We start from the raw sequence: 14,171 nt of genomic DNA, 5'->3' as shown, positions 1-14,171 counted from the left end.
CTTGGAAAGGGATATTTTACACGGCTGAAAGTTGAAGTTTGTGCCTTTGGGGAATATATCGGTGGAATCCATAGATGAAAAGAAACCCAGATAAGAGGGATATCTCCTTCTATATGTGTGAGTAAGGGTACGCATTACCTTTAACAAAAGAAACCTTTATTAGGATTGAAAATTTATTGCTTGAAAGTGAGTTGGGTACGCACACCTCTCACACATATTCTGGTAGAGGTTACACTGGGTTCAGCTGTAAAGAAACCTTTTCACACACGTGGTGGGGCTCAGCATTGTGAGTTGGGGTACGCCCTATACACTTCCTCCATCTCTGTCTGGGATTGGTTAAGGGTCGATCGATACACGACCATTAAGCAACGCTACACATTGTATGTTCATTTCTTTCCACATACCCACGAGAACTAAGTACTTTGGGAGGAATAAAAGGAGTGATTGAAAAGCAGAAAGTACCGGTGGAACAACCAAGGGGTCCAAGTAAAGAAACCTTTTGAAGCTTGTCTCCGCCCCCCTCTTAAGTGAGTTGGGTACGCATCCCTTTATAAAAAGTATTTCCCATGTGAGATTATCATCCAATACATATTTTGGGAAACACCCCATTATGTCTGGGATCCGTGGGTGAAGGGTATACGAGATCTAGGATAAAGAAACTGCTACGTGCACAGTTTACGACACTCCATTGTGAGTTGTGGTACGAATTCCAGATTCTTGAAATTCCCCATTTCATAGGTCCAGTGGGTTATATGCATTGGGACAGATTTTAAACGATTGTACACATTTTGTGCTTTTTTTCTGTCTTTTAAACATTGGGTCTGGAGTGGAAACGATTACCACCACGATATTGAAGTTGGAGGAATAAGGAACATCATTGTGGATACAAAAGGAATGTGTAACTCTCTTTTTTATTCTTAAGCGCTTATACGAGTATCTTCTCCCGTCAAATTTGTTGTATTTTGCTTTGTTTGGGTGTGGTGACACCCTTAAGGGGGAATATATACGTTAAAGTTGTGCTCATCTCGCGCACATCTCTAAGATAACTTCTTTCTGTTTTTTCGCTACGCCATACTTCACTTAAAACACCTTTCTTTCTTCGCACATGCCACAGTTTGCTGTGTATAACTTTGCACTGTAGTAGAAATCTAGATGGAATTGAGCAACTCAAGGAGCATGTACAAAGCTGCACAACTGGATTACAATTTGTAAATGACGTCCAGTGATTTGTGAAATGTATTATTGAAATAGGGTTCTAACCTTGTATATCTGAGTAAGCCAATCAGCTCATTGTTCAACTGTATATATTGCTTTGTTTTATTATGTATAATATCTGTATGTATATTTTCAAAAATATTCCAATATGCATGTTTCCATTTTTGAGTATGTGTATAACAAACAGTATAAATATGAAATGAGTAATATACGGGATGTAGTTATGTGACCGGTGGTCTCACAGTACTGACCACTACATCCCACCAGCTCAAAATCCCACTATGTCCATGACACCCACAGAGTGGGAATAGAACCTGTGGCACGCCCTGAAAACCACTGAGCCTGCTGCATGGCGAGCTTAGCACTTGCCCACCACACTGGCCATCTCACAGCCGGGATCCTGGTGTCGGTATTGTGACCAGCGGTCTCACATACCCAAACCCTAATATACAATTTACAACACAAGGTTACACAGCAGAGTATTATTGTTAATGAGCTGCTGTATCTGTATATATTTCACATGGGATACAGTTACATTGCCGGCAGTCGGGATCCCAGTGGTCAGGATATCAATGCCAGAATCCCAACCGCTGACAATGCCGACAGCCGGAATCCCAGCTAACATGGACTATTCCCACTCATGGGTGTCCATAGTGGGAATAGAACCTGTGGGGAGCCCACAAGGGGCTTGCTAGTGTTCACCCCACAACCGGCATTCTGGTGGCTGGGATCCCGGTGTCAGTATGCAGACCGCCGTGATCCCATACCCAACGCATTTCACATATATAGAGACTTGTTGCTTTTTTTTTTGCCTCATCTTAAGCATGCACACAGCAGGCGAATAGTACTGAGCAGTAGATGACTAATAATAAAATAATAGGTGCATTTGGTAATAAATTTATAGTTACATTTTGTATATCTGTTTTATAAAAATATTCTGCTCCTCAGGTATACCAACATTTTGTTGATTTCCCTGTATGATAGACAATAGAGCATAAATAATTGACAGGGTCTGTTTATGCTCAATATGTACATGACCGTATTCATACATTTTACAGAAGCAGAGAAATTAGCTTTTAATGGTCTAAAGGGAAACCACCACAAATGTGCCATTGTCAAACGCCCATTTTACAAAAGTTTTCACATGAAAGAATGGAAGGCACCATTTTTTTCAATCGTTGGCTTTGGAAAGCCCTGCAAAACAGCTGTAAAATTACATTTGTGACAGGAGAGATACCTTAAAAAATCATGTTGCTTCAGCTGCCCGGCTGCTCAGAAGACTTGGAGACACTTTTATTATTGGGCAATCATTATTGAATAAAGTGGAAAAACTAAAATATATATATTAAAGTGCCAAAATAATGAGTAATATTGGGGGTCATTCCGAGTTGTTCGCTCGTTATTTTTTTCTCGCAACGGAGCGATTATTCGCGATTGCGCATGCGCAATGTCCGCAGTGCGACTGCGCCAAGTAAATTTGCTATGCAGTTAGGTATTTTACTCACGGTATTACAAGGTTTTTTCTTCGTTCTGCTGATCGGAGTGTGATTGACAGGAAGTGGGTGTTTCTGGGCGGAAACTGGCCGTTTTATGGGTGTGTGCGAAAAAACGCTACCGTTTCTGGGAAAAACGCGGGAGTGGCTGGAGAAACGGAGGAGTGTCTGGGCAAACGCTGGGTGTGTTTGTGACGTCAAACCAGGAAGGACAAGCACTGAACTGATCGCAGATGCCGAGTAAGTTTGAAGCCACTCAGAAACTGCTAAGAGGTGTGTAATCGCAATTTTGAGAATCTTTCGTTCGCAATTTTACTATGCTAAGATTCACTCCTAGTAGGCGGCGGCTTAGCGTGTGCAAAGCTGCTAAAAGCAGCTTGCGAGCGAACAACTCGGAATGAGGGCCATTATTAATAGACCAATATTATTTATTAGTAGTATTAAAACCCCTTTCACATCGCAAACCCGGGTCAGATCTGGGATTTGAACACTGCTCCAACCTGGCTCCAACCCGGGTAAGAGACGTTGACATCGCAATATTGACCTGGGTTATTCCTGGGTTATTGCCGTGTTGGTGCCATTTTGCTCAACCTGGGTCACCCATGTCAAAACCAGTGTGATGTTATTTTAAAAGGACTTGATTGGTTCCCAGTTTTCAACAAGAAAGGGAAGGGGCTGGGGAATGCTCACAGTGCAGCAATCATGGCCAACAGAGCACATGTCAAAGGACAGAGCCCTGACTTCATGATTGTCTCTGCTGTACTGCTGCTGGATTCAGGTTGTGAGAGGTTATTGCAGCTTCTCACTGTCTGTAGCTTCTTCAGCAGATATTTAACAAGACGGAGGAAGTTGCATTTTTTGTGTGAAAGGGATATTTCGGGGAGACAATATCTGCGTAGGAGGTGTTGACTATCCTGTACCTCCACCTCTCTTCTGACCGAAGATTGTGGTCCAGAGAAAGGCAACATGGACAAGCGTTCATGCACAGCATCCTTAATTTTGAGGATATCCAGTGGAAGTCACACTTCAGGATGTCACGGCAGACCTTCTATTATCTCTTGGATCTATTGGCCCCAATACTTGCTAGGCAGACCACAAACTACTGTACACCCATAGAGCCAAGTAGGAGGCTAGCGATAGCATTATGGTGGTACGCAACTCCCGGTGAATATCGCACCCTGTCATGCCTATTTGGTGTGGGCATATCAACAGAGTGCAACATCATTTATGAAGTCACACGGGCACTGGTGCAAAGTCTATACCATTGATTTATTTGTCTACCCCAAGGACAGCACTTACAGGACACCATAAAATGTTTCAAGACCCATGGATATCCCCAATGCGCAAGTGCAATTGATGGAACCCACATTCCTATCATAGCCCCTCACGATAATGATGCTGATTATTATAACCGAAAAGTGTGTCACTCCATAATTTTACAGGCTGTGGTGGATCATAAATATTGGTAAGAATGTTGTGTCCTTTTTTTTGTGATAAGGAGAACGAATTGACAGAATAGGAGAGGAGTGGGTTAAACCTCAGCTAGTCTGGGAGGCAGGACGGTAAGGCATTATGGGAGTTTATGGTTAGCCAATAGGAATGAATGTTGGGGGTAGGTGGAAAGGGTTCTTAAGCCTGGTGAAGGGGCTGGGTCAGCCTCTTCTGCTTTTGTCGTTGTGAGGGTGAGTGCTCTTCCCCCCTTTGTCTCCTTTCTGTGCTGCTTGCCATTGTGAAATATTAGGTTGCTGCTGCTGTGGCAGTGTGCTTTATACTGTGCCTCCTCTGTCCCATACCCTCCAGCTGTACCTTTTTAATAGGTACAGTACCTTTTTTTTAATGGTCTGTACCGATTTTTGGCTCTGCAGACTTCCATTGAAAGTATAGGAAAATGGGCGTGGTCACGCCCCCTTTACCCATGGTCACGCCCATTTTTCGGAATTGTGCCGATTTTTATGTGTAAAATGTTGGAGGGTATGCTGTCCCCATTACCTGGGATTAACTTGTGGCCTGCCATGCCCCGTCCCCGCCGCTCCTCTGGCCCCCCTGCCTGCTTTATTGATGCAGCTCCTGCTCGGGATCCGGCGTCCGGTGCCCCGGGCCTGAGCACTTTGCTCTCGGCCGGGGCTGAGCCTGCTGGCGCTGCTGCGGGCGCCAGTCCACGGGCGCGTGCGCAGCGCGTGCGTCCGCCCCTTTGCCGGCTAGGCCGCTGGCGACGGGGGATCCCTCCGGCGCGGCGGCGGCTGGCGGGGGACATGGCGGCGGCCGGCAGCGAACTGGATCTGGCAGCCGGCGGGGGGAGCCGGCCGGGGTGCCCGCTGGTGTGAATCCCCCGCCGGCTGCTGCGGCACGGGAACGCGTGCGCGCGCTTTCCCTGCGCCCTCCACCGCTGAGAGTCACCGGCGACTCCCCAGAGAATGAGGGGACTGCTTGTAGGGATGGGGTCAGTGGCTCTTCCACTGGCCGTCCCTTAAGCCAGGCGGTTTCCGTGGTGCTGCTGGACTCCCTGGGCGCTCTCCTCGCTCTAGCAGGGGGGCTCCCGGGGGCCTTTGGTGGTGTCGGCACGGGACAAGAGGGGGGGGGTGATGCCTGGAGGCGGGGGTCAGTGAGTTCTACCGGTGGGGGGGGCCAGTGGGGGCCGGGGCGGCGCTGTGGCTCGTGGTGCACCGCAGGAGAGAACGGAGGTTCTTAGGGCGGCTAGCGCCGGTCCCATGCGGGGCCGGCCTGGGCGGCGTGAAGACGCGGTTGGAGCCATCCCTGCTTCGGACACGGGGACCGCGGGGACCACTGGAGCTATGGCTGCGGCCCCGGATCCCTCTGCCATTGCGGCTGCAATGTCGGCCATGACGGCGGTGTTTGTGCCGTTTTTGTCAACTTTGTCCCCGGGTGGCGTTTCCGTGGTTCCCGCTTCGGTCGACGCGGCCGTTCTCCCAGGTGCTTCTGACCCCGCCATGGCGCAATTTCTACAGGCATGTCGCAGTCTGGGCTCCGCCGCTGCGTTGCTGGATAGCGCTACCCCATCGCCCGCAGGGGCGTCTGCTTTCATTCCCGCCTGGGGGGCTTCGGCTCCAGTGGCGGTTGTCCCTTCTTTTTCAGGTGCGGATACGGATGGCGATCAGGAAAAGGAGCCAGTCGTGGCCGACGTTTCGCCTTCCGGAAGCGGGCCTGCCAGTGAGTGGGACGCGGATACAGATGCTATGTCGCTGGGGTCCTCTTCTTCCTCGTACGGCAGTACATCAAGTATATCTTCTTCCTCTTCTTCATCATGCTAGTCTGCGGTTAGTACCACCACAAAGGCTAGGAAGAGGGCTATCAAGTATGCGCGGCGTGAGGCGCGGCACCGGGATAAACGGTCTCGGAAGAGTAGTAGTAGTTTCCGTCGGGAAAGGAGGAGGCGTAATTTGCTGGGCGTGGTTCGCTGCGAGTACATGGCAGTCTTGCGAGGGTTGCGTGATAGTTGCAAGAGGAAGATTAGACGGGGGGAATACGTCGACCTTATAAAGTTGACGGAGGACACCAAGAGGGAAGGTAAGGAAGCACTTGCGAAGGGCGGTATTGGGGCGGAGGCCTTCCGCTCGTATGACAACTGGTTGGCGGGTTTCTGTGTCTTCGCGGCGTGCTACTTGGAGGATCGCCCTGATGAACACATGAACGTCATCAGGTATGTCCACCTCGTGCATGACATTCAGCGTCAGGCTAAGGACGATTCGTGGCTGCATTATGACAAGCAATTTCGTCAGAAGCGTGATTGCCTGCACATCATTGACTTCGGATGCAAAGATGTGGAGGTATGGCTTCGGGTCACGCGAGCGCAGGATATGAAGATGGTGACTAAGGGGGCGGCTGTGGCGCAGGCCGCGGCGGCGAGTCAGTTTCGGCCTGCGGTTGAGGCTCCGCCGCCCCGCCCTTGGACCGCGGCCCGTTCTCCGCAGCAGGCGCTGGCGAAGGAGAAGTGTTTTGCGTTCAACAATTCCACGTGCCCCCTCGGGCAACGGTGTCATTTTCGCCACCTTTGCTTACGATGTAACGGATCCCACCCTGCTTCCAATTGCTTCCGCCGGGGGCGACCGGGTGCCAGGGCGGCCGCGGGCCCAGCCGGAAAAACAGCTGGGGTGCTTGCCGCTAGTTAGGGCGCCGACCCTGGTTCGTTTGGGGGCCATGCTAAAATGGTTGGGTGGTACCCAAACACAGATGACGCAAAATTTCAGCGGGAGGGTTTTGCGTCGGGTTTTCGTTTACCAGTGGTGGGGGAGGTTTTGGTTCGGGCCGCCAGGAACCTGCAGTCTGCTCGGGATTTCCCCGACGTGCTTCGGGAAAAGGTTGAGCAGGAGGTTCGCCTGGGGAGAATGGCGGGCCTCTTTGCGCTGCAGCCTGTCGAGGATTTGATTATTTCCCCGGTGGGGGTCGTGCCCAAAAAGGCTCCGGGTAAGTTTCGGCTCATTCAACATTTGTCTTATCCATCTGGGTCCTCGGTGAACGATGCAATTTCGCCGGAATATTGTTCGGTGGTGTATCAGTCCTTTGAGGATGCTTTGGACATGGTTCGGGGCTGTGGCCCCGGGGCCCTCATGGCTAAACTGGATGTTGAATCGGCTTTTTTCGCTTGCTCCCTTTGCACCCGGAGTAGTTTCGATTCATGGGTTTCCGCGTCGGGGAGGAATACTTTGTAGACAAGTGTCTGCCTATGGGGTGTTCCGTTTCGTGTGCCTTTTCGAAAAGTTCAGCACCTTTTTACATTGGTGTGTGGAGTTTTCTTGCGGAGGTAGCGGGATTGCACATTACCTGGATGATTTTTTGTGCGTGGGACCCGCGGGTTCTCCTTGCTGTGGTTTCCTGCTGTTTTCGCTGCGTGCCTTGTTGGGGCATTTTGGCGTCCCTGTGGCCGAGGACAAGACGGAGGGGCCCCTCTCCTGTTTGTCCTTTTTAGGTATCGAGATCGATACGGTCGCGGGGGCTTGCCGGCTGCCTCAGGACAAGGTTGCGAAGCTTCGGGAGTCCATTGCGCAGTGCTCGGAGCAGCGTAAAGTGACGTTGCGGGAGGCTCAATCCCTCCTAGGCCTGTTGAACTTTGCCTGTCGGGTGATTCCCATGGGCAGGGTTTTTTGTCGGAAGTTGGAACGGTCCACGGCTGGGGTGTCCAGGCCACACCATTTTGTCCGTTTCTCGGCTGAGATTAGGCGGGACCTCGCTATGTGGGTTTCGTTTCTGGCGGATTTCAATGGTGTGCTGATCTGGATGGCCCCGCTCGTTGACAGTTTCGACCTGCAGTTGTTTACAGATGCGGCAGGCTCGTCGGGGTTCGGTTGTTATCTAGACGGGGCTTGGTGCGCGGCCTCATGGCCCGAGTCTTGGTCGCGGGAGGGGCTGACCGGCGACTTGTTGTTGCTGGAGCTTTTTCCCATCATGGTGGCCTTGGAGGTTTGGGGAGAGCGCCTTCGCGATTGCAGTATTCTCTTCCGCTGCGATAACTTAGGGGTAGTGCACGCGGTTAACAACCAAAGAGCTAAGGCCCTCCGGGTCCTTCGGGTGTTGTCGCGACTCGTGCTGACTTGTATGCGCTGCAATATTCTGTTTAGGGCTCAACACATCCCCGGGGTTGATAATGAGATCGCCGGTGCATTGTCCAGGGGGCAGTGGGATAGGTTCCGTTTGCTGGCCCCGGAGGCTGATTCGGCAGGTTTGCCCTACCCTTCTTATGTTTGGCAGGTCATCATGGCGGATTGGAAGGGCTAGCAGAGCTGTCTTTGGCTCCGTCCACTCTCGCTGGATACCGTCAGGCCTGGAAGGAGTGGGAATACTTTTCCCTTGACCAAGGGCCTAGAGGTAAGAGGGGTAAGAGCTTGTTTCTAGACTTCGTTTGGCAACTCTTCGTAACGGGGAGATCGAGGGCCGTGGTGTCTCGATACCTCGCCGGGATATCCTTTTATTCTAAATTGAAGGGTATGCCGGATTTTACAAAGGGTTTCCTGCTGGCGAGGGCGCTTAGAGGTTGGGCGTGCTCGGCACCGGTCCCTCCTGATGGTCGGCGCCCTATTGATGCGTCCCTGCTTTCTTCCCTCTTAGGGGCGGTGGCGGTGGTGGCGGACTCCCGTTTTGCAGCGCTCCTGTTTCAGCTGGCTTTTTCCATGGTACGTTCAGGGTTTCTGAGCTGGTTGCGGCTTCTAAGAAGTCCGAGGCCATGATGCAGCGCGCGGATGTTGTCGTGGGTGGGGGGTCCGTGCTGTGCAGGCTGCGCCGCTCCAAAACTGATCAGATGGGTAGAGGTCATTGGATCATTTTGGCACCATCGGGTGGTGGGGACTGTTGTCCGGTGGCATTGGCTAGTCGGTATGCGGAGGTCAGGCCCTTGTCTGAGGGGTCTTGGCTGCTACATAACGATGGGTCGCCATTGACGAAGTACCAATTTACATGGATGATGCGGCGCTGCCTGTCCAGTTTGGGTCTCTCCCCTCGGGACTTTGGTTCACATTCCTTTAGAATCGGGGCCGCCACTTCCGCAGCATCTGCAGGGCGCGCTGTGGACGAAATTAAGGCTTTGGGCCGCTGGAAGTCGGCGGCTTATAAGCGTTACATTCGGCCCGCTGTTGCGTAAGCGAGTTTGTTGCTACTAACATGTTGTTCGTTTACTGCGTTATGTGTTTCAGTTCAGTGTGTTCGTGCTGTTTTGTTTGTCTCCCCTGTCCTCCCTACTCGGATGGCTAGCTACTCGCCACTGCTGGCAGTGGGGGTCTGGAGTGCTTCGCGATTTTTTGCCTGAACTGACGAACTGATTTGGCTTAATTCATTCAATTCAGCTAATTGGCATCTAATTACAAGTTCCTAAGCAGGTTTTTACGTTTCACCTCCAGCCGAGTTATCCTGTGTGTCCCTACACCCCCCCAACTATAACCCCCCCTTCCCTCCCCCTTTTTATTATTTTGCTTTTCCTTTTGTTTCTTTCTGTTGTTTCGATTGGCCTGAAGCTTGTCCAGGAGGAAAGTTATAGTCCTCTATTCAATTTTTCTTTTTGGCAGATCCTCGTTTTGGTAGTTGGTTCCTGTTCTGGGCTGGGTTTGGTTTTACCTCACATATTCACATTTGTTTATCTGTCTTTCCCTTTATAGGTTGGCGGGAGGATGTGTGTGGTGTGTGGGTGATTGGTCACTCCTATGTTTATTGGGCAGCCGAGTTTCTGGCTGCGGAAGGGGCTCCTTGCTTTGTTGGATCGGATGACGTACGGTGGATAGGTGTTCGGGGTATGCTTTGGCATGACCTGAAAGCGAGGCTTATGGAGCAGGTTCGACGGTTTGGCATCCCCAAGCTGTTGGTGATTCACTTAGGAGGGAACGACCTGGGTAAGAGGAAGGTGATGAATCTTCGATTGGCCATTATTCAGGATTTGCAAGTTATTACGGGCGCTTGGCCAGGCTGTAGGCTTATCTGGTCTTGTATAGTACCGCGGTTGTGTTGGCGTGGAGTGGTGGATTGTCGAGTGATAGATGTGGCTCGCCGGAAAGTGAATGCCGCGGTTGCTAAGTTTGTGGTGGCCCATGGTGGTGCGGTAGTTTGGCACCAGCGGATCAAGTTCCGGTACTTCTACTTGTTTGGACCTGATGGGGTGCACTTGACAGGACAGGGACTATCTATATTTCTGGAGGATCTGTTTTCGGTGGTTGGTTCGGTGGGTTAGGGGTATGGTGGCGGTGCGTAGTTTCTGTGGAGCAGAACTTCGCTGTTGGCGGGAAAGAACAGCAAGTTAACATTTGTTGTATTAAAGTGTGGATTGGAGGTCGTTTGGTGGTTGATTTTTAGGTGCGCTCTCCTTCGCTGACTGGTTTTACATCTGCTGGACCGCCTTCTCGGGTGGCAGCCTCATCACCTTCACGGGTGGGTAGTCAGGATGGAGGTTGAGCGGATACCTATTGTTTGTTGGAAGGTTTACGTCAGTTTTTTATAAGATAGTTTGTTTATGGGATAGGGTTGTTTTAGCCGTTCTTTCTGGCCACCATACTTTAGTTTAATTATTCACAGTTAATGATTCACTTAAATAAATAGCTAACATTTTCTGCCAATTTCAAGTCTCTGTGTCTTTATTTATTATAATGAAGTGTTAAGATGTTATGGTTTATGTTACGAACAATCCTCAGACTATATGAGGTTTACACATCTTTCAACATTTCCAAACTAATTTGTTTTGTTTCCAAGCTTCATAGATGTATTTATCGGTTGGCCTGGATGCGCATATGATGCTCTGGTACTTGCCAATTCTGACCTGTTTCGGCTAGCAGAGGAAAAGCAAGGTGGCTGGCTTTTCCCTAGAGTGGTAAGTAATTTTTTTTTACTATGTTATTATAGCTGGCCATGTTGTTCATGCATATATAATGATGCCCTGAGCATTAAAATAGGGGGTAATGTTTCCTTTTGAACGTGATTCCATCATTGCACCCAAATATTATTTCATCTTACCCGCAAACACCAACATCCCATCTGTGGCCCCCAGTCTGCCCCTAACGGAGGAATCTGTTCCTATTCTTAATGTATTATTTTTACTCTTTGTGTAGAACTCTAAAACAGTTGATGGAGTAGAAGTACCGGCCCATTTAATTGGGGATGCAGCCTACCCTTTGAGAAGATGGATGCTGAAGGGTTTCACGCAACATGGTCAGCTGACCCCAAACCAGATAAGATATACTCACACCCTAAGCTCCGCCAGAATGGTTGCGAAAATGCGTTCGGCAGGTTGAAAGGTTGTTGGCGTTGTCTTTTGAAAAGGATCAATGTGGACCTTTTGATTATGCCTAACATTGTGGCAGCATGCTGTATACTGCATAATCTCTGCGAGTTTAGGAGGGAGGAATTCCTACCGGAGTGGACAGTAAAGGACTCTGAATGTGTTTTTCCTGCACTTGATACGGAGTCATATTTGGGTGACCATGCAGCAAGTGTGGAACAAATTAGGGCTGCAATAATGGGCAACTTTTTATCTTTGTTGGTTTAAATGTTTTGTAGTTTGTTATAGTTTCCCAAAAATGTTTTTGGCCATTCAACTTCTGTGCCCATGTTCAACTGATTGTGTGTTACTCTTTGTTTTTTGTTGAAAAATTACATTTCAGTAGGTTTACAAAACAGGTGTGACACCTTTTTACTTTATACAAAACAAAAACTATACATACCAAATAACAATACTATGTTAATATATAGCATATTATAAATGTTTTAAGGTTTTTCTAAAATAGAATAACAACAGCGACAACAAGTCAGCAAATACTTAGGTAATATAAATAATTAAAATCCAAGAAGATTAAGGTAAATTTTGATACACCGGAGCATTAGGGTCCACCAGCCTCTGTGTGGGGGGTGGTTGGGGATGACTATACTCATACGGTGCTGGGTACACCGGTGCATTAGGATCTACCGGCCTCTGTGTAGGGGATGGTTGGGGATGACTATACTCATACGGTGCTGGGTACAGTGCAGGATTGAAATGGGGATATGAGTGACTGTATTGGGGAAGCATATTATGTGGGTGCCCTAAGCATTGACTTTGGCTACCAAATAGAGATGTGAGAACTCCTCGTTCTCCCTCTGTAGCTCACGAATATGATCCATAAAATTGTTCTGCATGGTTTGTTCCACTGCCAGGAAACGTTCCATGTGTGCATCTTCCCTGGCTTGCATGGCTGCATCCATTAGCTCAAGCTTATCCAGTAGATCAGTCGTCATGGCTTTGGCTGCCTGTTCTGTCTTGTTCGGCCTCCTCCTGCATGGTGGTACAGTATATACTTTGGGCGCAAGAAATCAAATATTTCTTAACAAATGGGAATTGCAGTGAGGATATAGAATACTGCAGTGATGATAGCAAGCATATCTGTGGTCTCCTCCCACCTACACACTGCATACACTGCAACATTTATCATTTTTAATATTATTTTAGTTGTAATTCATCTCCAATTACTTTTGAATATTTTATCATTTGGCCACTTTCTACATGTTTTCTCTGGCATATACATCGGAATCGGGTGACAAGTAGCCAAAAAATAAGACACGTGTATGTCCAGATTTTGTTGAAAATATATAATCATTAACTTAGATGGTCCTCGTAAAGGCTGCGTTGGGGTTGTTGATGTTGGGCTGCATTGGGGTTGTTGCGGCCACACTAGGTCCAGGTTGTATCTCATCAGCCACCTATGTTGTAGGCAACACACCGGCTTCTTCTTCCTTCAGCAGTGGATCTTCCACCATGGGTGTTGGCTCATCCACAAACAATGCAGGTGTTGGTGGTGGTGGCGGAGATGACCGTGCCTCTGGGGTCACTACAGGAGGAAGGGGTTCTGCAGCACAGGCATGGCTAGATTCAGCAGCAGCCAGACTAGATGACAATGTCACAGGGCTGCTTAATGCGGTATGGCCAAATGCATTGGCACACAACTCAAAATACTGCCAATCCATGCGTGCAGCACCACTGTGGTTCCTATTGTGGTCGTTAACCTTGTGATATTGTTTCTTGAGTGCCTTCAACTTATTGACCACCTGCTGTTGGGACCTAATAAAGCCTGATGCTGCAAGCATTTTACTGATGTTGCAATATGTTATCGCATCCCTGACTGTACCCGTTATCTGCCAACGTATTTCTTCTTCACCCCTGAACCGCAGCAACTCCCTGACTTCCTCATCACTCCAGTTTGCCATGGCTAATAAGGTCCAAAGGAGTGCAGAACTGATCCAAAGGAGTGCAGAACTGATCCAAAGGAGTGCAGAACTGGTCCAAAGGAGTGCAGAACTGTGCAGATTGCTTTCCAACACGTGTGCTCACAGTGCAGTGCTGTAAACAAACCTCAGCTGACTGGAAACAATCAATCAGAGCTATTTCTTCATAGGTGGGTCGAATATCCTGGTACTGTACCACTTTAGTGCACAATAATCTGGGTCTGACACGTGTTTAACCCTTCTTTTAACCCGGGAAGAAATACCGGGTTGGACGTCCCGGGATATTCAGCTTGGCGCTTTCACACCGCACCTCTACCCGGGTCAACTCGGCAGCAGCCCGGTAAAAAGCCGGGTTATTTTGGCAATGTGAAAGGGGTATAAGTTACCAACATTAAATTATTGCTATTTGAGCCAGAGAATCAATTATTATTTTATGATTCAGACACCATTTATAGTGACAACTATAAGTAATTGTTTCTCCCATCATAAATACATTTGGCCCCATAATCTATAATTTAACATTGGCAACGTAATAAACAATATTGGTATGTCTATCTAATTACTTATCCATCTGGCCCACTAATACATTAAATAATTTTGCCCTCATACAATAAATATTAAAACGTTTTCCACCTTATTCAGTATATAGTGATTGCCTAGAGCTTTCCCTTGGTTTTGCATCAGTTTTGTGGTGATGTTGTGGTGAAGCCACTGGTGATTTGCCCATTTCTAAACACATCGACAGTTGAGAATCACCCTTTAAACCACTGCACAGAAAAT

Source organism: Pseudophryne corroboree, chromosome 2 (assembly GCF_028390025.1).
Source record: "Pseudophryne corroboree isolate aPseCor3 chromosome 2, aPseCor3.hap2, whole genome shotgun sequence".
NCBI lineage: Eukaryota > Metazoa > Chordata > Amphibia > Anura > Myobatrachidae > Pseudophryne > Pseudophryne corroboree.
This window is presented reverse-complemented; position numbering follows the sequence as displayed.